The 24,132-nt window shown below is 36.8% G+C and overlaps 1 non-coding gene across 1 annotated transcript; it reads left to right on the forward strand.

Annotated features, from left to right (window-relative positions):
- The first annotated feature begins 3,631 nt into the window (after positions 1 to 3,631).
- Positions 3,632 to 3,734, forward strand: LOC124521363 (U6 spliceosomal RNA). Its single transcript, XR_006964463.1, has one exon. It is a non-coding gene; the product is annotated as a U6 spliceosomal RNA (small nuclear RNA).
- The last annotated feature ends 20,398 nt before the right edge of the window (positions 3,735 to 24,132 follow it).

The raw sequence follows: 24,132 nt of genomic DNA on the forward strand, positions 1-24,132 counted from the left end.
CTTACCCTGTAATAAGGGAATAGAAAGACCCTATGTCTTTTCAACATTCAGGGACTAATCACCTAAAGTCATTAGAGTTTTGCTAAGTGCTGTGGAAACAAGATCGCAAAATAACCTCTGCCTGCAGAATGGAAGTAGGAAAGACACTACCACCACTTTAAGAGACATACAGTAAGTGCAAAGCATCATAACAACTCAGAGAATAAAGTAATGAAGTTTTGCCAGAAGAGTGAAGACTGTTTCAAAGCAATAGTTGAACTGTTCTTAAAGAATCAGAAATTCACCAGAATGATAGAGATGAAGAACTGTGTATAACTTCTCATTTATTCAGGTTAAAATATTTTTAAGTGAAGTAGGTAAAGTATACAATTTTCCAATATACAAATTTTGTTTAAAAACATGTTCTCGGGGCGCCTGGGTGGCGCAGTCAGTTAAGCGTCCGACTTCAGCCAGGTCACGATCTCGCGGTCCGTGAGTTCGAGCCCCGCGTCAGGCTCTGGGCTGATGGCTCAGAGCCTGGAGCCTGTTTCCGATTCTGTGTCTCCCTCTCTCTCTGCCCCTCCCCCGTTCATGCTCTGTCTCTCTCTGTCCCAAAAATAAATAAACGTTGAAAAAAAAATTTTAAAAAAAAACATGTTCTCATAATATTTCATGTACATAGTAAAAATGCAAGCAGTAAATAAGACCATAAAAAAAAGTAAAATGTTGTTATGTGGTGCCCTATATACTACTCAGTTTCCAGAGGTCACCACTTCACACTATTTCTGTTTTAGGTTTTTTTTGGTAGATTCTCAGTAACTCTAAAGTATTACTGATATTTCTGCTTATTGATATATCAACTTTAAAACATATTAGTTGATTTCCTACTGTGAAATGTGAATTAGCTCACTTAAAACTTCTATTCACTTATTGGCTATGTTCTTTTAAGTATTCTTTTCATAATACTTTAATGATTGTAACATACACCCTCATCTTATTACACTCAACCCTAAATTAGTAAGTCCTTTTATCACTTCCTAAACAGTTTAAGAACCTTAAAACAGTTTAACTCCACTTACCACCACCCTTGATTTTTGTATTATTATTATATATTGTATTTCTACATGTGTTAAATGTATGAAACATTATTCTTATTGTTTAAAGCCATCCATAGCATTGTATTTATAAAAATACTTAGCCTTTTTGATGCTCTTCCTTCTTTAATGAATCTCTATGGTTCCATCTAGTATATTTTCCTTCTGCCTGAGTAACTTCCTTGTAAGAGCAAGTCAGCCAGAAACAAATATTTTTTTCTCTATATATACCTCACTTTTGAAAAGTATTTTCACAAGGAATAGAATTATAAGTTGGCAGTTATTTTCAACATGTTAAAGATGACAATTTATTGTATTCTAGCTTAATTGTCTCTGTTTAAAATTCAGTTGACATCTTAAATGTTTTTTTTAAGTTTATTTATATGTTTTGAGAGAGAGCGTACACGAGCAGGGGAGGGGCAGAGAGAATGGGAGAGAGAATTTTAGGCAGGCTCCGTGTTGTCAGTGAAGAGCCCCACATGGGGCTCCATCTCACAAACCATGAGATCATGACCTGAGCTGAAATCAAGAGTCAGATGCTTAACCAACTGAGCCACCCAGGCGCTCCTTAACTATTTCTTCTTTGAAGGTATCTTTTCTTCTACCTTTGGCTTCAGAGATTTTCTCTTTGTTTTTAGAAGTTACACTGTGATGTACCTGCCTACAATAATTTATACTTAGGATTTGTAGAGCTTCTTGCTAATTTGATATTTATGTGGAAAATTCTAGGCCAGTTTCTCTTAAACATTGTTATGTCCTATTTTCTCTCTCCTCTCAAGAAGACCTGCTTTTACATGTTGACCTTGACACTGTTTTCTACATCTCTTGTGCTCTTTCCTAAATTGTATATCCCTTTTTACTTTCTATGCTTAAGTCTGGGTTCCTTCCACTGGCCTCTCTTTAAGTTCACAAAACTTCTTTTCTGCTATGTGTAATCTGTTAGTGAATCTATATATTGAATTATTAATTTCAATTTTGATAGTTTTATTCTAGTATTTCTATTCTGTTTCATAGCTTCTGGGTCTCTGTTAATATTCTCCTTATTTTCCCCCCTATTTTCTTGATTACCATAGTATCTGAAACATCTATATTGTTTCTTTCTAGGTTACCAAGTTTTTGGATCTATTCCTTTTATGTATGCATTATAATTTATGAATTGATACAAGACATAGTATATTAAAAATTTCATTAGTTTGATTATATTTTCTACCATTAAGCAGAAAAATTATAAGCATATTTCCCCTAATTTTGTTAAGGACTGGCTTGTTGTTTTGTTAGGACAGGTGTATTTTACTAGTGCCAACCCTGGGTTGAATATTGCCCATTTCCTACCACCAAATTCACATCTGCCTGGAACCTCAGAATATGAGTTTATTTAGAAATAAGATCTTTGCAGATTTAGTTAATTAAGATATCTTACTTGGCTATAGTGGGCTCTAAATCAAATGAGTTGTGTCCTTATAAGAAGGCCATAAAAAGATACAGACACACAGAGAGGAATGCTATGTGAAAACAGAGGCAGAGATGGATTTTTGGTCTTTAGGCCAAGGAACACTGAGGATTGCCAGCAACCACCCAAAGCCAGAAGAAGCAAAAAAGTATACTCCCACTTCTGAAAAAGCCTAGCCCTGCTGACACCTTGTTTTTAGACTTCTGACATCTGGAAATGTGAAAGAATACATTTTTGTTGTTTCAAGCCACCCAGTTTGTGTTAATATGTTATGGCAGTCTTACAAAACTAATGCATGCCCTAACTTCTATGGGTTGCCCTTCAGTAGATCAAATCAAAACCTGAGGTTTTTATGGAGGTTACCCTTCCTAGGGTTCTCTTGCCCCAGCGCTATGTGGCTGCTAAGATATTTGCCTCGGGCTTTAGCTTCTTAGTTACTACTTTCTACTGCAGTTACTTAGAGTCTTGCCCTTCACCTGCACAATTTAAGAGTTGGAGAATGTTCTGAGAGAAGACTCCACAGATACTTTGAGGCTCTCTTTCCTGTGCTGCTAGCCTTATTAGGATTTTGCTCCTCAAGTCCTATGTACTCTGACAGTACCAAACTCCAACCTCTTCGTTTTAACCTGGTGGGATTAAAGTTTTCTCTTAGGACTTTATTCTCCCACACTGTTAATTAGCCCATGTACTCAGGTAAAATCTTTGGAGTTCAGTATGGAAATATATATTCAACAAACAGATGGTTGACAGAAGGGTGGGGAGTGTGGGGTTGGGCCAAATGGTGAAGGGGAGAGGGAGATACAGTCTTCCAGTTATGGAACGAATAAGTCATAGGACTAAAAGGCACAGCATAAGGAATACAGTCAATGATATTATAATAGCAATTTAACAGGACAGATGGTAGTTACACCTGTAGTGCACATAGCATATACACTTGTTGAATCACTATGTCATACACTTGAAACTATTATAACATTGTGTATCACCTATACTGAAATTTCAAAAAAATATATCCAAAATTATTTTTCCTCAGTACTTTGGAGGCATTAGCCCACTATTTTATAGTTTCCTGACATGAAATTTTGTGCAAAAAACAAACAAACAAACAGTGCTTTGGCAGCACATACACTAAAATTGGAATGATACAGAGAAGATTAGCATGGCCCCTGTGCAAGGATGACATGCAAATTCATGAAGTATTCCATATTTTTAACCTTTATTAAAAATATTTTTCTTCAATTTTTCCTACTATATTTTTTACTTTTGTGTAAATTTTTTTAATTCTATTTTACTTCCTTTATTTCATTTTAGTCTACTTCAGTGTATTCATTTTTCCAAATTTTTAAATAATTTCTTTTTTTTCCTTTTTTTCCCTTTTTTTTCTCTAATCTATCAAGCCACTTTCAACACCCAGATCAAAACACACCTGGGATCTAGCATCATTTATTCGATTTTTGTCTATGTGTGTATTTGTTTTTAACTTTTTAATTTTAATATTTTTTTAATTTTAATTTATTAATTTTAATTTTTCCAGCTCATTAACTCCTTTTCTCCCTTCAAAATGATGAAACAAAGAAATTTACCCCAAAAGAAAGAGCAGGAAGAAAGGACAGCCAGGTACTTAACCAACACGGATACAAGCAAGATGTCTGAAGCAGAATTTAGAATCACGATAATAAGAATACTAGCTGGAGTCGAAAATAGATTAGAATCCCTTTCTGTGGAGATAAAAGAAGTAAAAGCTAGTCAGGACAAAATTAAAAAATGCTATAACTGAGCTGCAATCTCGAATGGAGGCCATGGCAGCAAGGATGGATGAGGCAGTACAGAGAATGAGTGATATAGGGGACAAACTTATGGAGAATAATGAAGCAGAAATAAAAAAGGAGATTAAGGCAAAAGAACACAATTTAAGAATTAGAGAAATCAGTGACTCATTAAAAAGGAACAACATCAGAATCATACGGGTCCCAGAAGAGGAAGAGAGAGAAATAGGAATAGAAGGGTTATGTGAGGAAATCATAGCAGAAAACATTCCTAGCCTGGGGGAAACACACAGACATCAAAATCCAGGAAGCACAGAGGACTCCCATTGGAGTCAATAAAAACTGACCATCATCAAGGCATATCATAGTCAAATTCACAAAATACTCAGGCAAGAAGAGAATCATGAAAGCAGCAAGGGAAAAAAAGTCCTTAACCTACAAAGGAAGACAGATCAGGTTCACAGCAGACCTAGCCACAGAAACTTGGCAGACCAGAAAGGAGTGGCAGGATATATTCACTGTGCAGCCAAGAATTCTCTATCCAGCAAGGCTCTCATTCAAAATAGAAGGAGAGATGAAAAGTTTCCAAGACAAACAAAATTTAAAGGAGTTTGTGGCCACCAAACCAGCCCTGCAAGAAATTTTAAGGGGGACTCTCTGAGGGGAGAAAAGATTAAAATAAATAAATAAATAAATAAATAAATAAATAAATAAATAGCAAAAGCAACGAAGACTAGAAAGGATCAGAAAACACCACCAGAAACTCCAACTTTACAAGCAACATAATGGCAATAAATTCATATCACTCAGTACTCACTCTAAACGTCAATGAAAACAATGTTCCAATCAAAAGACATAGGGTAACAGAATGGATAAGAGAACAAGACCCATCTATATTGTGTTTACAAGAGACCCACTTTAGACTGAAAGACACCTTCAGATTGAAAGGGGATGGGGAATCATCTATCATGCTAATGGTCAACAAAAGAAACACAGTGTAGCCATACTTATATCAGACAATCTAGACTTTTAAATAAAGATAGCATCAAGAGGTGAAGTATCAAAAAGCATTATGTCATAATTAAGGGGTCTACTCACCAAGAAGACCTAACAATTGTAAACATTTATGCACCAAATGTGAAAGGACACAAATATATAAATCAATTAATCACAAACATAAAGAGACTCATCAATAGTAATACAATAATAGTGGGGGACTTCAACACCCCACTCACAGCAGTGGATGTATCATCTAATCAAAAAATTAACAAGGAAATAATGTCTTTGAATGACACACTGGACCAGATGGACTTAACAGATATATTCAGAACATTTCATCCTAAAGCAACAGAATATACATTCTTTTCCAGTGCACATGGAACGTTCTCCAGAATAGACCACATACTGGAACACAAATCAGCCCTCAGCAAGTACAAAAAGATCAATATCATCCCATGCATATTTTCAGACCACAATGCTATGAAACTTGAAATCAACCACAAGAAAAAATTTGGAAAGACAGCAAACACTTGGAGACTAAAGAACATCCTACTAAAGAACGAATGGGCTAACCAAGAAGTTAAAGAGGAAATTAAAAAGTTCATGGAAGCCAATGAAAATGAAAACACCACACCCAAAACCTCTGGGACGCAGCAAAGGCAGTCATAAGAGAAAAGTATATTGCAATCCAGGGCTTCCTAAAGAAGGAAGAAAGACCTCAGATACACAACCTAACCTTACGCCTTAAAGAGCTGAAACAAGAACAGCAAATCAAACCCAAAACCAGCCGAAGACAGGAGATAATAAAGATTAGAGCAGAAATTAATGCTATTGAAATGAAAAAAAAAAAAACAAAAAACAAAAAAAAGACACTAGAATTGATCAATGAAACCAGAAGCTGGTTCTTTGAAAGAATTAACAAAATTGATAAAACCACTAGCCAGTTTGATCAAGAAGAAAAAGGAAAGGACCCAAAATAAAAAAATCAAGAATGAAAGAGGAGAGATTACAACCAACACAGCAGAAATAAAAACAATAATAAGAGAATATTATGAGCAATTACATGCCAATAAAATGGGCAAGCTGGAAGAAAGGGACAAATTCCTAGAAATATATACACTACCAAAGCTGAAACAGGAAGAAATAAAGACTTTGAACAGACCCATAATAAGTAAAGAAATTGAATTAGTAATAAAAAATGTTCCAAATAACAAGAGTCCAGGAGCAGATGGCTTTCCAGGGAAATTGTACTAAACATTTAAGGAAGAGTTAATTCCTATTCTTTTGAAGCTGTTCCAAAAAATAGAAATGGAAGGAAAACTTCCAAACTCTTTCTATGAGGCCAGCATTACCTTGATTCCAAAACCAAACAGAGACGTCACAAAAGAGGAGAAATATAGACCAATTTCCCGGATGAACATGGATGCAAAAATCACCAACAAGATATTAGCCAACCAGATCCAACAGTACATTAAAAAAATTATTCACCACAACCAAGTGGGATTTATACCTGGGATTCAGGCCTGGTTCAATATCCACAAAACAAACAATGTGATTCATCACATCAATAAAAGAGAGGAATAGAACCATATGATCCTCTCAATAGATGCAGAGAAAGCATTTGACAAAATACAGTATCCTTTCTTGATAAAAATCCTCAAGAAATTAGGGATAGAAGTATTATACCTCAAGATCATAAGAGCCATGTATGAAAGACCCAATGTTATTATACTCAATGGGGAAAAACTGAGAGCTTTCCCCCTAAGGTCAGGGACAAGACAGGGATGTCCACTCTCACCACTCTTATTCAACATAGTATTGGAAGTCTTAGCCTCTGCAATCAGAAAATAAAAAGAAACAAAAGGTATCCAAATTGGCCAGGAAGAGGTCAAACTTCCACTCCTCACAGACGACATGATACTCTACATGGAAAACCCAAAAATTTCCACCAAAAACCTGCTAGAACTGATTCATGAATTCAGCAAAGTAGCAGGATACAAAATCAATGCACAGAAATCGGTTGCATTCCTATACACCAACAATGAAGCGACAGAAAGAGAAATCAAGGAATCAATCCAATTTACAATTGCACAAAAAACTATAAAATACCTAGGAATCAATCTAACCAAAGAGGTGAAAAATCTAGACACTGAAAACTATAGAAAGCTTATGAAAGAAATTGAAGAAGACACAAAAAAATGGAAAAAGATTCCACGCTCCTGGATAGGAAGAACAAATATTGTTAAAATGTTGATACTACCCAAAGCAATCTGCATATTCAATGCAATCCCTCTCAAAATAACACCAGAATTTTTCACAGAGCTAGAACAAACAATCCTAAAATTTGTATGGAACCAGAAAAGACCCTGAATAGCCAAAGCAATCTTGAAAAAGAAAACCAAAGCAGGAGGCATCACAATCCCAGACTTCAAGCTATACTACAAAGGTGTAATCCTCAAGACACTATGGTACTGCCACAAGAACAGACACTCAGATCAATGGAACAGAATAGAGAAACCAGAAATGGACCCACAAGCATATGGCCAAAGAATCTTTGACAAAGCAGGAAAGAATATCCAGTGGAATAAAGACAGTCTCTTCAGCAAGTGATGCTGGGAAAACTGGACAGACACATACAGATGAATGAACCTGGACCACTTTCTTACACCATACACAAAAATAAACTCAAAATGGGTGAAAGACCTAAGTGTAACACAGGAAGCCATCAAAATCCTTGAGGAGAAAGCAGGCAAAAACCTCTTTGACCTCAGTTGCAGTAACTTACTCAACACATCTCTGAAGGCAAAGGAAACAAAAGTAAAAATGAACTACTGGGACCTCATCAAAATAAAAAGCTTCTGCACGTGAAGGAAAAAAATCAGCAAAACTAAAAGGTAACCAACAGAATGGGAGAAGATATTTATAAATGACATGTCAGATAAAGGGTTAGTATCCAAAACCTATAAAGAACTTATCAAACTCCCAAAAAGCAAATAACCCAGTGAAGAAATGGGAAAAAGTCATGAATAGACACTTCTCCAAAGAAGACCTCCAGATGGCCACCGACACATGAAAAAATGCTCCACATCACTCATCATCAGGGAAATACAAATCAAAACCATGATGAGATACCACCTTACACCTGTCAGAATGGCTAACATGAACAACTCAGGCAACAACAGATGTTGGCGAGGATGCAGAGAAAGAGGATCTCTTTTGCATTGCTGCTGGGAGTGAAAGCTGGTGCAGCCACTCTGGAAAACAGTATGGAAGTTTCTCAAAAAATTAAAAATAGAACTACCCCACACCCAGCAATTGCACTACTAGGTATTTATCCAAGGGATACAGGTGTGCTGTTTCGAAGGGACACATGCACCCCCATGTTTATAGCAGCACTATCAACAATAGCCAAATATGGAAAGAGCCCAAATGGCCACCGATGGATGAATGGATAAGGAAGATATGGTATACACATACAATGGAGTATTACTCGGCAATCAAAAAGAATGAAATATTGACATTTGCAACTATGTAGATGGAACTGGAGGTTATTATGCTAAGCGAAATTAGTCAGAGAAAGACAAATATCATATGACTTCACTTATATGAGGACTTTAAGAGACAAAACAGATGAATGTAAGGAAAGGGAAGCAAAAATAATATGATAACACGGAGAAGAACAAAACATAAGAGACTCTTAAATATGGAGAACAAACAGAGGGTTACTGGAGGGGTTGTGGGAGGGGAGATGGGCTAAAAGGGTAAGGGGCATTAAGGAATCCACTCCTGAAATCATTGTTGCACTATATACTAACTAATATGGATGTAAATTTTAAAAAAGACTAAATAGAAAAAAAAAACACCTATTGTTCTATTCACTCCAGAAACATGCAAAATTTTAGTTTTCTGTCATGTTTTGACATTGATACAGGTTTGTTTAGAAATAGCAGCATTTTTTAATTCATCCTAGCATTTTTTTATTCATCCTGCTCAGTCTTTGATGCATGAAAATCTCAAATAATTTTAATATGCATTTTCTTCTATTCTCTTATCAGTTTTTGTAAGGAAATTTGGATTATTGGTTTAAAATATTAGAACTCCTGGGGGTGCCTGGGTGGCTCAGTCAGTTAAGCATCTGACTTCAGCTCAGGTCGTGATTTCACGGTTCATGAGTTTGAGCCCCACATTGGGCTCTGTGCTGACAGCTCTGAACCTGAAGCCTGCTTCAGATTCTGTGTCTCCCTCTCTCTCTGTTCCTCCTCTGATCATACTCTGTGTGTGTGTGTGTGTCTCTCAAAAATAAAAATAAACATTAAAAAAGTTTAAAATATTAGAACTCCTGGGTTGATCATCTGTAGCCCTCAAAAATTTTCTCATATTTTCCATCTTTTAAGCCTCTAATTCCATATTCAATAAGACTTCAAATTTTGTTCTAGACTCTACTATCTATCTATCTATCTACTGATATTTATCTATATTTTATTTTGGATAATTTGTTTTTTTTAATTTCAAAAACTTATTTATATTAACTGATCTTTACTCATAGTAGGCTGTTACTATTTTATTTCTCAAATATTCTGAGGCATAATTCTGAACAAAAGAATAAGACACAGTTAAAATACTTGTTTCCAGGAAGGAAAACTCAGACCTAGTTATAGGAGGGAAACTACTGTACAGTTTGAAATTTTACTATGCATATATATTGCTTAATTTTTTTTAATTATCCAATATCTCTCTGAAAATCCTGATTTAAATTATTTGTTTTGTCCTTTGATTTTTTTTCTTTTGGTGGTTGGATCAGGTATTTCATCATTCATCTTGATCTCTCTCATTTGTACTGCTTATTTTCCTCCAACATTTGATATTCCTTGGTAGTCTATTCACAGGTATAAATTAAAGCTATGCTAATTAAGACAGGTAAATGATGTGGATTTCTTCTGCCATTGTTTGAATGTGTCTACCCCCAAAGTACTCTCCCTTGAATGGGAGTGTGACTGTGGCTTGAAGCACATGGACATGACGTATTGATTGGAAGGCTTCCCTTTATGATGGGTAGGTAAAGAAGAATCAGAGAAGATGGACACATAGTAGATTATTTGCCAAAATTACTGCAATCATTTCTCTTTTTGTACCTACACCCTTTGTAACATGGCATTGTAATTTTTCCCACCAAGAAGCAAAGTCAATTTATTTACCCTCTGAATCTGGGCAGAAGTTGTAATTTAATTTGGCCAATAAAATTCAACAGATTTAGTGAGATGCCAATTGCAACTTAGCCCTCTAAAGGCAATGCAAACTTTTGCATATTCACCTGGAAACCTAGCCAACTTCCTGTGAACATTCTAGAATAGCCTGACTCAGGATAAGAGATCAAAAGGACCACTGATGAGTCATCCCAGCCTAGGCCATCTTCAGGCATTATGTACCAAAAGACATAAAAACTAACTGTAGATGTATAAATGCACCCAGTCAAAATGAGAAGAACTATCCAGCTGAGTCTATCTCAAATTATCAAACCACATAACCATGAGTTAAATAAATGGTTGCCATTTTAAGCCAAAAATTTGGAGATAGTTTTTTATACAACAATATTTAACTGATATACTTTTCCCACTCACCCCCAAATGCCAGAATAACGAGAATGTTAGTATTATGAGATGCCAACGGCTAAGCCAAAAACCCTAGACTCCAGCACACAAAGCTTTCCATTTCTTTAGAAATCAGGTTTCTTCCCACACTGCCAGTCATTCTGTACATTGTAGGGAGGAACAGGGGTGGACTTTGTCAATCTACTACCCACTTTTTTTTCTCCACTCCTCACTCATTTTCTGGCTACCGACACCAATTTAGTAACGTTTACTCGAATTCCATCAGGAAGATGAGTTCTTATATCCACAGCAGACTTGGTTATGCAAATTCACAATAGAAATCCCCCTTTACTCTTCACTTTGTTAGGAATTTGCTCTCTTTTGAATTTATTTTGCCATTTTAATTTAATTTATATTGGATAATATATCACATCTAAAGAAGATGGTAAAAATATTTACATACAGCTAAAGACTAATAAAATCAAAATCCATGAGTCTATTACCCAAGTAAAGAAATAGAAGATTACTAATACCTTAGAGGCTCCCTATGTGCCTCTTAAATGTATACTCCACTCACCCCTAGGAAACAACCACGATATGATTTTATCTTAATCATTCCCTTGCCTTTGCTTATGGCTTTTACTAACAATGTAAGAATCTCTAAGTAATACATTGCTTAGTTTTTTAAAAAATGAATAAAAATGATAAACCCAGTTGTGTAAAAAAAGGACAATATTGCCACCATTGGATAAAAGCTCTCAGGAGATATATAAGTTGAACTGTGTCTAGGTTGTAATCAAATTTTAGTTTTACTACAATTTTAACATATTTAAAAGTTGCTAAGACTGTAAATTTTTTAATGTTTATTTTTGAGAGAGAGAACGCACAAGCAGAAGAAGGGCAGAGAAAGAGGGAAACAAAGAATCACAAGCAGGCCCTGTGCTACACAGAGCCTGGCATGGGGCTCAAACCCACAAACCACAAGATCATGACCTGAGCTAAAATCAATTCAGATGCTCAACTGACTGAACTATCCATGCACCCCTGCTAAGACCATAAACCTCAAGAATTTTCATCCCAAGAAAAAAATTCTGTAATTTTGTATGATGGCAGATGTTAACTGAGCATACTGTGGTAATTATTTTGCAATATATACAAATTTTGAGTGATTTTGTTGTGCACCTGAAACTAATATAATGTTGTATGTCAATTATACCTTAATTAAAACATATTTTTCAGCTTTATTGAGAGTTTATCAGCCCTGAGGAATACAATGGGCAAGATAAAGTGAGTTCTGGGAATCCTTGGGCTTCTGCATTTGGGTTATGTGGCAGGATTATAATGAGAACCAAGATTAGACATCTGGCTTAAAGATGGTGAAAAAGAGTAGATTATATTTATTCCTTCGGGTGCACTATGCCTACCACCAGCCCCCAGTAGGTCAGGCCACAACAATTCTGTTCAGTGAAATGAGTGTCCTCTTGTCAACTGATCCAGGCTATAAGACATGAGGAGGTTACTAGGAATGATATCCATGGCATGGGGGTATTGCTGAAATAGATGAAGGGGGTTAAGAGGTATAAAATTCTAGTTGTAAAATAAATAAATTGCAGAGATAAAAAGTACAGCATAGGGAATACAGTCAATAATATTGCAGTAACATTGTATGATGACTGATGGTGACTAATGGTGAGTACTGAGTAATGTATACAATTGTTGAATCAATATGTTGTACACCTGAAATATAACACTAATAGAACACTGTATGTCAACTATTCTTCAATAAAAAAAATAAAAGACAAATTAAAGAAAAGAAATGACATCTACACTGCTCAAGACATACCTAGTACAGATTAAAAGTGGGGTCAGGATCATCTGAACTTTGTCTTCATCTTAAAGAGATATACAATGAATAAAAGATTTTTAAGGTAATACAATGGCAGTGAGAATATCAATGATGACAGCCTTCAATAAATTCACATCTGGGTCAGACCTCTCTCAAACTCCTGATTCATACCCTTCTTGGCAATGCAACTTAGATTTCTAATGGATATCTGAAAATCAGCGTTGAAGATAAATTTCTAACCTCACCTCCCCACCCACAGAATCTTCTCCAAATGCAGCTTTCTCCATTTAAGTTGATAGTAACCCCATCCTTCCAGGTGCTCTTACAAAACTTTGAACTCATCCTTAATTCCTTTTCCTCATCTACTACATCCAAGTCATCAGGAAATCCTTTTGGCTCCACCTTCAAAATATACCAGAATCCAACCAATTCTACTACCTTCACAGCCACCATCCTAGTAAGGGACACATTGTCTCTCACCTGGATTATTGCTGAAGTCTCCCAGTTGGTCTCTCTGGTTTTCCCCTTGTGCCTTACAGTCTATTCTCAACCATTCACATTGAAGCAGCGTGATCAAAAAGATGGACATGTTTATTTCTTTATTCACCAACTGTAAACTGAGCCCCTACTATGTACACTCTGCTAGGTACTTGCCATGTATCAGTGAACAAAACAAAGACATATGTGCCCTCATGGAGTTTATGTTCTATTGTCAGGGAGAGGAAAACAAACAATAAACAGTAAGCAAGTAAATTATAGTAACATGTAGTCCTTTTAAAATTTAAGTCAAATCATGTGACTTGTCTGCCCAGAGGCTTCCAAAGTCTTTCTATTTCACAGAGGATAATAGTTAATATCTTTACAGTGGCTCACAGTCTCCCCCTTTTCTTCTCTGGCATCCTCAAAATACTTGCAGTTCATGTCATGCTAGTCACCATGGCCTTTTTGCAGTTCCTTAAATGTACCATAATTGTAGACATGCTTCCACTTAAGATATTGTTCTGGCTATTTCTTCAGCCAATATAATTTTATCCCAAATAACTTATTGGCCAAATCCTCACCTCCTTCAAGTTGTTACTCAAATTTTGTCTTCTCAGTGAGGCCAACACAGACCACCCTACTTAATATTGCAATGCCCCTACCTCCTACCCCAGACACCCAATCTCTTTACACAGTCCTGCTACTTTTTAAATTTTTTCAGAAACACCTTCTAACACATTATATAATTTACTTGCTTACTGTTTATTGCATTTTCCTCTCCCAAACAATAGAACATAAGCCCCATGAGAGTACACATATCTTTGTCTGCTTTATTCACTGATGCATGCCAAGTATCTAGCAGAATGATAAATAGTAGGGCTTAGGGTAGAGTTGGTGAATAAAGGAATGAACACGTTCATCTCTTGGATCACACTGTTTCAATGTGGACTGATTGCTCTCTATGTCTGGTATACAACCATATACATAATATCTCAGGATCCTCCTAGAGATTCCTTCTGACTGTTTCCCATATTCCCTTTCTTGGTTTGCTCTCTTATTTAGATAAAGCACATCCCTTTTTAGCTTCTTAATAAAAGGCACGTAAAAGGTACATTTTCAAGAACTTGCATATATGAAAATGTCCTTATTTTATCCTCATTTTGAAATAGTATTTTGGTTATAAATTCTGTATTGGAAATTTTTTTTTCAAAATTTTGTCTGCATGCTTACAGTGTTTCTGATATCCAAATCATTTGGCGATATCTAAATCATTTTGATTCCTGGTCTTCTGTATGTGACTTTTTTTTTTAATTTGGAAGTTTATAGAATATTTTCTTTATTTCTTTATTTTTTGTTCTCAGTGTTTCAATAATTAAAAACTATGGATCTTGGTATGTGTGCATTTTCATCCACTTTTCTGGCCTTTTAGTAGAATCTTTCACTCTGGCAATTCATATGTTTCAGTTCTGGAAGAATTTTTGAATTGTTTTCTTACTGGTATCACCCATTGTTTTACTATCCTCTCTTTTTAGAACTTCTATTATTCATATCTCAGACTTTCTAGATTGAGTTCTACTTTCCTTATGTTGTATGCCCAATTTCCTATCTGTTGGTCTTTTTTTAATCTTACTTCTTAAAGATATTCTCAGTATAATCTTCCAACCTTTTATTTAGTTGTTTATTTCTCCTGTTTTTACTGTCAATGAGTTCTCCTTGTTCTCTGAATTATTCTTTTATATTTCATTCTGTTCTTGTTTCATGCATGTAATATCTTCTGTTATCTATTTGTTAAAGCTTCTTTCTTCTTGCTGAATTGTTTCTTCCCAAGTTGCTTCTTTTGTTGGTTTGTTTGGGTTTTTATCTTCCATGTTGAAAGCCTTTCCAAGGTATCTGTTAGTCAATGGCAATTCTCTTATGATGAAGAGTGCAAGACTAAAATGCTGCTTGGAATCTGAAATCACATGGATGGTGTTTGTAGATTTGGGTTATTATTGTAAAGGAATTTGAGATATTTAAATATTTTCTTGGGATGGTCAAATTTCTAAGGGAATTTTTTGGGTTTTTTTTTTTTATCTCTTTCCCAGAGGGTAAAAATATGGCTTGCAACTTTCTGGGAGTAGAGCAGTATTTCTATATTCAGCATTAATTATTAATAAGGTCAGTTAATCCTTCAATTTTGTGAATGAAACTTATTCGCTCTATATAAAGGCCCATATTTTTATACTTTCCCAAGAAAAGAACTCCACCAAGAATAGAACTCCAGACTTCTGCCAGGGTAGGTGGTCAAGGGGAGGTTCTAGTAGTGTTTAGTGGGTACATAAACTAAAGTTTCCAGAAAGAGAGAATTGAAAAACAATGGGTAAAATCATTAATAAAATATTTTTTAATGTTTGTTTATTTTTGAGAGAGAGACAGAGCATGAGTGGGGGAGGGGCAGAGAGAGAGGGAGGCACAGAATCCAAAGCAGCCTCCAGGCTCTGAGCTGTCAGCACACAGCCAGATGCGGGGCTCAAATTCATGAACTGTGAGATCATGACCTGAGCCGAAGTCAGACCTTAACAGACTGAGTCACCCAGGCACTCCATTAATAAAATAATTTAAGAAGAATCCTTCTAGAATTTAAACACATGAGTTACCAGAATTAAAGGCCCCACTGAAAGTCCAGAAAAGTGGATTAAAAATATATCTGAAACAACTTCCACTCAGATTTCTTAATTTCAGACCCCAGACCCATCTCTAGTTTCAGAGGTACCTGATACTGCTTTCCTGGGACTTATGAGGATTCTGCAGTGTATCTTGGACTGGTTCTCAGTTATTCCCATAGCTAATATGATTTTGCACTTATTGGGTCTGCTAAATCACTTATTATTTGTATATCTGCTTTCTAACATCCCAAAATTTATGATTTTCTCCTTTCTTTCAGAGTGTAGGGGAAAGTGATTGGGTTAATCATGAGCTTAAACTGCCAGCTTTAACCACAATTAGATATTAAAACTTTTAAAAAAATTAATGTTTATTTTTGAGAGAGAGAGAGAGAGAGAGAGAGAGAATGAGAGAGAGGAGCAGAAAGAGGGAAACACAGAATCCGAAGAAGCAGGCTCCAGGCTCTGAACTGTCAGCACAAAGCCCCACATGGGGCTTGAACTCATGGACTGGAAGATCATGACCTGACCCAAAGTTGGACACTTAACCAACTGAGCCAACCAGGCACCCCAAAACTTTTAAATTGCAATTGTAACTTTTAAGTATTTTGAATTAAAGGCATATATTTTAAAATTTGAGATATAAATTCTAAGAAAGTCCTATGAAGGGGCACCTGGGGGGCTCAGTTGCTTAAGCATCCAACTCTTGATTTCAGCTCAGGTCATGATCTCATGATTTGTGAGTTCGAGCCCCGCATCAGGCTCTGCACTGACTCTGGAGCCTGCTTGGGATTCTCTCTCTCCTCTGTCTCTATCCCTACTTGACACTCTGTCTGTCTGTCTCTCAAAATAAATAAACTTCAAAAAGAAAGCGATATGAAAAATATTGAAATACATAATTACACAATATTAGAGATAATTTAGTCACATATACTTTAAAATGTTTATATGAACCTCTGTTTCCAAATTACTTTTTCTAGTTGATATTCTTAACACTCAATGCCAGAGCAAGTTCTTTAGGATAATAGAAAGTAGCTAACCTTGACATTGTCATCCTACTATAACATCACTTAGAATATATTTCAGGGTTAAGGGTGGGTCATTCAAGACTGACAAATATACTGATTCTGTTTTAAAGTATTCTGGTAGGAGCTCCTTAAGTATCTGAATTCATTAAAGTCAAATAAAACAAAATAGCTTTCAACAATCTATTCTTTTGCTTTTGTAGAAATTTTTCTCACTTTACAGTCACTCATTTGAACTTGAAACTTAATTGTGGAATTATAAAATTGATAAAATGTCTTTTTTTCTGAATTTACTAATGAATATGAAGATACAGCAAAATTTACATTAGCTCCTTAAGTGTGTATTTAAAATTTTACATGTTGACCTGCATAGGGTGTTAGTCATATTGTAGTTGCTTAGTATACTCTTCATTGCTACAGGAGCAAAATTTATGTGAAAAATTTAAACACTGCTTTTAAATTAAATATCTCTAACAATGAAGCACATAGTAGTAAGTTGTAAATTATATTCAATATTGCTACAGTAAAAACCAATAACACTTTCCATTGTTAAAAATTATTAAATTGGATCTTTTGGCATTAAATTGGATCAAGTGGAATAAATCATTTCATTTAAATTGAATTTACCCTCAATAATAATATTTGGTTTCTTTTTATAAATTACCTTTATTTTAGTGATGTTGCTTTTTAAAAATGAAAAGGCCAAAATGTTCCTTTGATCACAAAGAAAGGCTTCCATCACTGCTTGAAGGGTATCTTTTTTCTGCAACTACTGTTAAATTACAGTACAATTAAGTACTGCCTTTACTGAAACCTAAAATTAGTTTTCACAATTATTTTGTTTTCTTACAAGTATCTATAATTCACAGAAAGACATAATAGTAGGCAATTCATCTCTCAAATCAGTAGCAAAAGTATTTCTCATAGACTGAAGCATTAAAATATTTAACTTATCCTAAAGTTGAATACACAATAGAGTGTAAATAATGCAGGCTCCAAAGTCATTCATTTAACAAATATTTATTGAGCACCTGTGATACACCTGAGGGATACAATGGTGAGTAAAAATACTGTGACCTCAGAGTTTCTAGTCTGTAGTGTGGTGGCCTGTAATGTGTTCTGCAATGCTGTGTTCTATTTGGGGATTTGTTGCTGTTTGATTTAATTTGCCATGTTTTTTGACAATGGATTTTGCCCTCTGGTTTGGCTATGGTATCTGCTGCTCCATTTATATCATACACAGAGGCCTTACATATTCATATTCTCTGGCCAATTCCTGCCGACATCAGGTTGTGTGTTCTGTGAGCAAGTGACTCATACCAACCTGGATTTAAAACACAACGCTGCTTGCATGGTGTCACCCTGGGCAAGTCAATTTATTAGTCTAAACCTCAGCTGTCTCTTATGAAAAATGAGAATAATATCACCCATTTCATAGTGTTATTGAGTATAAAAATAATGTCTAAAATATTTAGTACAGTAACACATAGGCCAACTAGTATAATTATAGGTAATGTATTAGTTTAGTTTAATACATTAATCTAGTTTAATAATGAACAAAAGAACTATATCTTCTTTTATTTATCTATTTTTTTTCAATATATGAAATTTATTGTCAAATTGGTTTCCATACAACACTCAGTGCTCATCCCAAAAGGTAACCTCCTCAATACCCATCACCCACCCTCCCTTCCTCCCACACCCCATCAACCCTCAGTTTGTTCTCAGTTTTTAAGAGTCTCTTATGCTTTGGCTCTCTCCCACTCTAACCTCTTTTTTTTTTTTTTGCCTTCCCCTCCCCCATGGGTTTCTATTAAGTTTCTCAGGATCCACATAAGAGTGAAAATATATGGTATCTGTCTTTTTCTGTATGGCTTATTTCACTTAGCATCACACTCTCCGGTTCCATCCACGTTGCTACAAAGGGCCATATTTCGTTCTTTCTCATTGCCCTGTAGTACTCCATTGTGTACAAAAACCACAATGTCTTTATCCATTCATCAGTTGATGGACATTTAGGCTCCTTCCATAATTTGGCTATTGTTGAGAGTGCTGCTATAAACATTGGGGTACAAGTGCCCCTATGCATCAGTACTCCTGTATCCCTTGGGTAAATTCCTAGCAGTGCTATTGCTGGGTCATAGGGTAGGTCCATTTTTTAATTTTCTGTGGAACCTCCACACTGTTTTCCAGAGTGGCTGCACCAATTTGCATTCCCATCAATGGTGCAAGAGGGTTCCCATTTCTCCACATCCTCGCCAGCATCTATAGTCTCCTGATTTGTTCATTTTGGCCACTCTGACTGGTGTGAGGTGATATCTGAGTGTGGTTTTGATTTGTATTTCCCTGATAAGGAGCGACGTTGAACATCTTTTCATGTGCCTGTTGGCCATCCGGATGTCTTCTTTAGAGAAGTGTCTATTCATGTTTTCTGCCCATTTGTTCACTAGGTTATTTGTTTTTCGGGTGTGGAGTTTGGTGAGCTCTTTATAGATTTTGGATACTAGCCCTTTGTCCGATATGTCATTTGCAAATATCTTTTCCCATTCCGTTGGTTGCCTTTTAGTTTTGTTGGTTGTTTCCTTTGCTGTGCAGAAGCTTTTTATCTTCATAAGGTCCCAGTAATTCATTTTTGCTTTTAATTCCCTTGCCTTTGGGGATGTGTCGAGTAAGAGATTGCTACGGCTGAGGTCAGAGAGGTCTTTTCCTGCTTTCTCCTCTAGGGTTTTGATGGTTTCCTGTCTCATATTCAGGTCCTTTATCCACTTTGAGTTTGTTTTTGTGAATGGTGTGAGAAAGTGGTCTAGTTTCAACTTTCTGCATGTTGCTGTCCACTTCTCCCAGCACCATTTGTTAAAGAGACTGTCTTTTTTTCCATTGGATGTTCTTTCCTGCTTTGTCAAAGATTAGTTGGCGATACGTTTGTGGGTCTAGTTCTGGGGTTTCTATTCTATTCCATTGGTCTATGTGTCTTTTTTTGTGCCAGTACCATGCTGTGTGATGATTACAGCTTTGTAGTAGAGGCTAAAGTCTGGGATTGTGATGCCTCCTGCTTTGGTCTTCTTCTTCAAAATTCCTTTGGCTATTCGGGGCCTTTTGTGGTTCCATATGAATTTCAGGATTGCTTGGTCTAGTTTCGAGAAGAATGCTGGTGCAATTTTGATTGGGATTGCATTGAATGTGTAGATAGCTTTGGGTAGTATTGATATTTTGGCAATATTTATTCCTCCAATCCATGAGCAGGGAATGTCTTTCCATTTCTTTTTATCTTCTTCAACTACCTTCATAAGTTTTCTATAGTTTTCAGCATACAGATCTTTTACATCTTTGGTTAGATTTATTCCTAGGTTTTTTATGCTTCTTGGTGCAATTGTGAATGGGATCAGTTTCTTTATTTGTCTTTCTGTTGCCTCATTGTTAGTGTATAAGAATGCAACTGATTTCTGTACATTGATTTTGTATCCTGCAACTTTGCTAAATTCATGTGTCAATTCTAGCAGACTTTTGGTGAAGTCTATCGGATTTTCCATGTATAATATCATGTCATCTGCAAAAAGTGAAAGCTTGACTTCATCTTTGCCAATTTGGATGCCTTTGATTTCCTTTTGTTGTCTGATTGCTGATGCTAGAACTTCCAACACTATGTAAAACAACAGCAGTGAGAGTGGGCATCCCTGTCATGTTCCTGATCTCAGGGAAAAAGCTCCCAGTTTTTCCCCATTGAGGATGATGTTAGCTGTGGGCTTTTCATAAATGGCTTTCATGATATTTAAGTATGTTCCTTCTATCCCGACTTTCTCAGGGGTTTTTATTAAGAAAGGGTGCTGGATTTTGTCAAAGGCCTTTTCTGCATCGATTGACAGGATCATATGGTTCTTATCTTTTCTTTTATTAATGTGATGTATCACGTTGATTGATTTGCGAACGTTGAACCAGCCTGCATCCCAGAATGAATCCCACTTGATCATGGTGAATAATTCTTTTTATATGCTGTTGAATTCGATTTGCTAGTATCTTATTGAGAATTTTTGCATCCATATTCATCAGGGATTTTGGCCTGTAGTTCTCTTTTTTTACTGGGTCTCTGTCTGGTTTAGGAATCAAAGTAATACTGGCTTCATAGAATGAGTCTGGAAGTTTTCCTTCCCTTTCTATTTCTTGGAATAGCTTGAGAAGGATACGTATTATCTCTGCTTTAAACGTCTGGTAGAACTCCCTGGGAAGCCATCTGGTCCTAGACTCTTATTTGTTGGGAGATTTTTGATAACCGATTCAATTTTATCGCTGGTTATGGGTCTGTTCAAGCTTTCTATTTCCTCCTGATTGAGTTTTGGAAGCGTGTGGGTGTTTAGGAATTTGTCCATTTCTTCCAGGTTGTCCAATTTGTTGGCATATAATTTTTCATAGTATTCCCGGATAATTGTTTGTATCTCTGAGGGATTGGTTGTAATCATTCCATTTTCATTCATGATTTTATCTAATTGGGTCATCTCCCTTTTCTTTTTGAGAAGCCTGGCTAGAGGTTTGTCAATTTTGTTTATTTTTTCAAAAAACCAACTCTTGGTTTCGTTGATCTGCTCTACAGCTTTTTTAGATTCTATATTGTTTATTTCTGCTCTGATCTTTATTATTTCTCTTCTTCTGCTGGGTTTAGGCTGCCTTTACTGTTCTGCTTCTATTTCCTTTAGGTGTGCTGTTAGATTTTGTATTTGGGATTTTTCTTGTGTCTTGAGATAGGCCTGGATTGCAATGTATTTTCCTCTCGGGACTGCCTTCGCTGCGTCCCAAAGCGTTTCGATTGTTGTATTTTCATTTTCGTTTGTTTCCATATATTTTTTAATTTCTTCTCTAATTGCCTGGTTGACCCACTCATGCGTTAGTAGGGTGTTCTTTAACCTCCATGCTTTTGGAGGTTTTCCAGACTTTTTCCTGTGGTTGATTTCAAGCTTCATAGCATTGTGGTCTGAAAGTATGCATGGTATAATTTCAATTCTTGTAAACTTATGAAGGGCTGTTTTGTGACCCAGTATATGATCTATCTTGGAGAATGTTCCATGTGCACTCGAGAAGAAAGTATATTCTGTTGCTTTGGGATGCAGAGTTCTAAATAGATCTGTCAAGTCCATCTGATCCAATGTGTCATTCAGGGCCCTTGTTTATTTACTGACCGTGTGTCTAGATGATCTATCCATTTCTGTAAGTGGAGTGTTAAAGTCCCCTGCAATTACCACATTCTTATCAATAAGGTTGCTTATGTTTATGAGCAATTGTTTTATATATTTGGGGGCTCCCGTATTCGGCACATAGACATGTTTAACTGTTAGCTCTTCCTGATGGATAGACCCTGTGATTACTATATAATGCTCTTCTTCATCTCTTGTTACAGCCTTTAATTTAAAGTCTAGTTTGTCTGATATAAGTATGGCTACTCCAGCTTTCTTTTGGCTTCCAGTAGAATGATAAATAATTCTCCATCCCCTCACTCTCAATCTAAAGGTGTCCTCAGGTCTAAAATGAGTCTCTTGTAGACAGCAAATAGATGGGTCTTGTTTTTTTTTATCCATTCTGATACCCTATGTCTTTTGGTTGGCGCATTTAATCCATTTACATTCAGTGTTATTATAGAAAGATATGGGTTTAGAGTCATTGTGATGTCTGTATGTTTTATGCTTGTAGCGATGTCTCTGGTACTTTGTCTCACAGGATCCCCCTTAGGATCTCTTGTAGGGCTGGTTTAGTGGTGACAAATTCCTTCAGTTTTTGTTTGGGAAGACCTTTATCTCTTCTTCTATTCTAAATGACAGACTTGCTGGATAAAGGATTCTCGGCTGCATATTTTTGCTGTTCATCACACCGAAGATTTGCTGCCATTCCTTTCTGGCCTGCCAAGTTTCAAAAGAGAGGTCAGTCACGAGTCTTATAGGTCTCCCTTTATAAGTTAGGGCACGTTTATCCCTTGCTGCTTTCAGAATTTTCTCTTTTTCCTTGTATTTTGCCAGTTTCACTATGATATGTCGTGCAGAAGATCGATTCAAGTTACGTCTGAAGGGAGTTCTCTGTGCCTCTTGGATTTCAATGCCTTTTTCCTTCCCCAGTTCAGGGAAGTTCTCAGCTATTATTTCTTCAAGTACACCTTCACCTTTCCCTCTCTCTTCCCCCTCTGGGATACCGATTATGTGTATATTATTTCTTTTTAGTGTATCACTTAGTTCTCTAATTTTCCCCTCATACTCCTGGATTTTTTTATCTCTCTTTTTCTCAGCTTCCTCTTTTTCCATAACTTTATCTTCTAGTTCACCTATTCTCTCCTCTGCCTCTTCAATCCGAGCGTGGACGTTTCCATTTTATTTTGCATCTCGTTTAAAGCGTTTTTCAGCTCCTCCTGACTGTTCCTTAGTCCCTTGATCTCTGTAGCAAGAGATTCTCTGCTGTCCTCTATACTGTTTTCTAGCCCAGCGATTAATTTTATGACTATTATTCTAAATTCACTTTCTGTTATATCATTTAAATCCTTTTTGATCAGTTCATTAGCTGTTGTTATTTCCTGGAGATTCTTTTGAGGGGAATTCTTCTGTTTGGTCATTTTGGATAGTCCCTGGAGTGGCACGGACCTGCAGGGCACTTCCCCTGTGCTGTGGTGTATAACTGGAGTTGGTGGGCGGGGCCGCAGTCAGACCTGATGTCTGCCCCCAACCCACCGCTGGGGCCACAGTCAGACTGGTGTGTGCCTTCTCTTCCCCTCTCCTAGGGGCAGGATTCACTGTGGGGTGGCGGGGCCCATCTGGGCTACTTGCGCACTGCCAGGCTTGTGGTGCTGGGAATCTGGTGTATTAGCTGGGGTGGGTAGGCAAGGTGCACGGGGGCAGGAGGGGCAGGATTAGCTTGCTTCTCCTTAGGTGATCCACTTCAGGAGGGGCCCTGTGGCAGCGGGAGGGAGGCAGACCCGCTGCCATAGGGGTGGCTCCGCAGAAGCACAGCGTTGGGTGTTTTCGAGGAGCAAGCAAGTTCCCTGGCAGGAACTGGTTCCCTTTGGGATTTTGGCTGGGGGATGGGCGGGGGAGATGGCACTGGCGAGCGCCTTTGTTCCCCGCCAAGCTGAGCTCTGTCATCAGGGGCTCAGCAACTCTCCCTCCCTTTGTCCTCCAGCCTTCCCGCTTTCTGAGCAGAGCTGTTAACTTATGACCTCCCAGATGCTAAGTCCAGCTTGCTGTCGGAACACACTCCGTCCGGCCCCTCCACTTTTGCAAGCCAGACTCGGGGCTC

Source organism: Lynx rufus, unplaced genomic scaffold (genome assembly GCF_022079265.1).
Source record: "Lynx rufus isolate CCGP_SWC_20201006 ecotype Redwood Valley unplaced genomic scaffold, mLynRuf1.p SCAF_3, whole genome shotgun sequence".
Classification (NCBI taxonomy): Eukaryota; Metazoa; Chordata; class Mammalia; order Carnivora; family Felidae; genus Lynx; species Lynx rufus.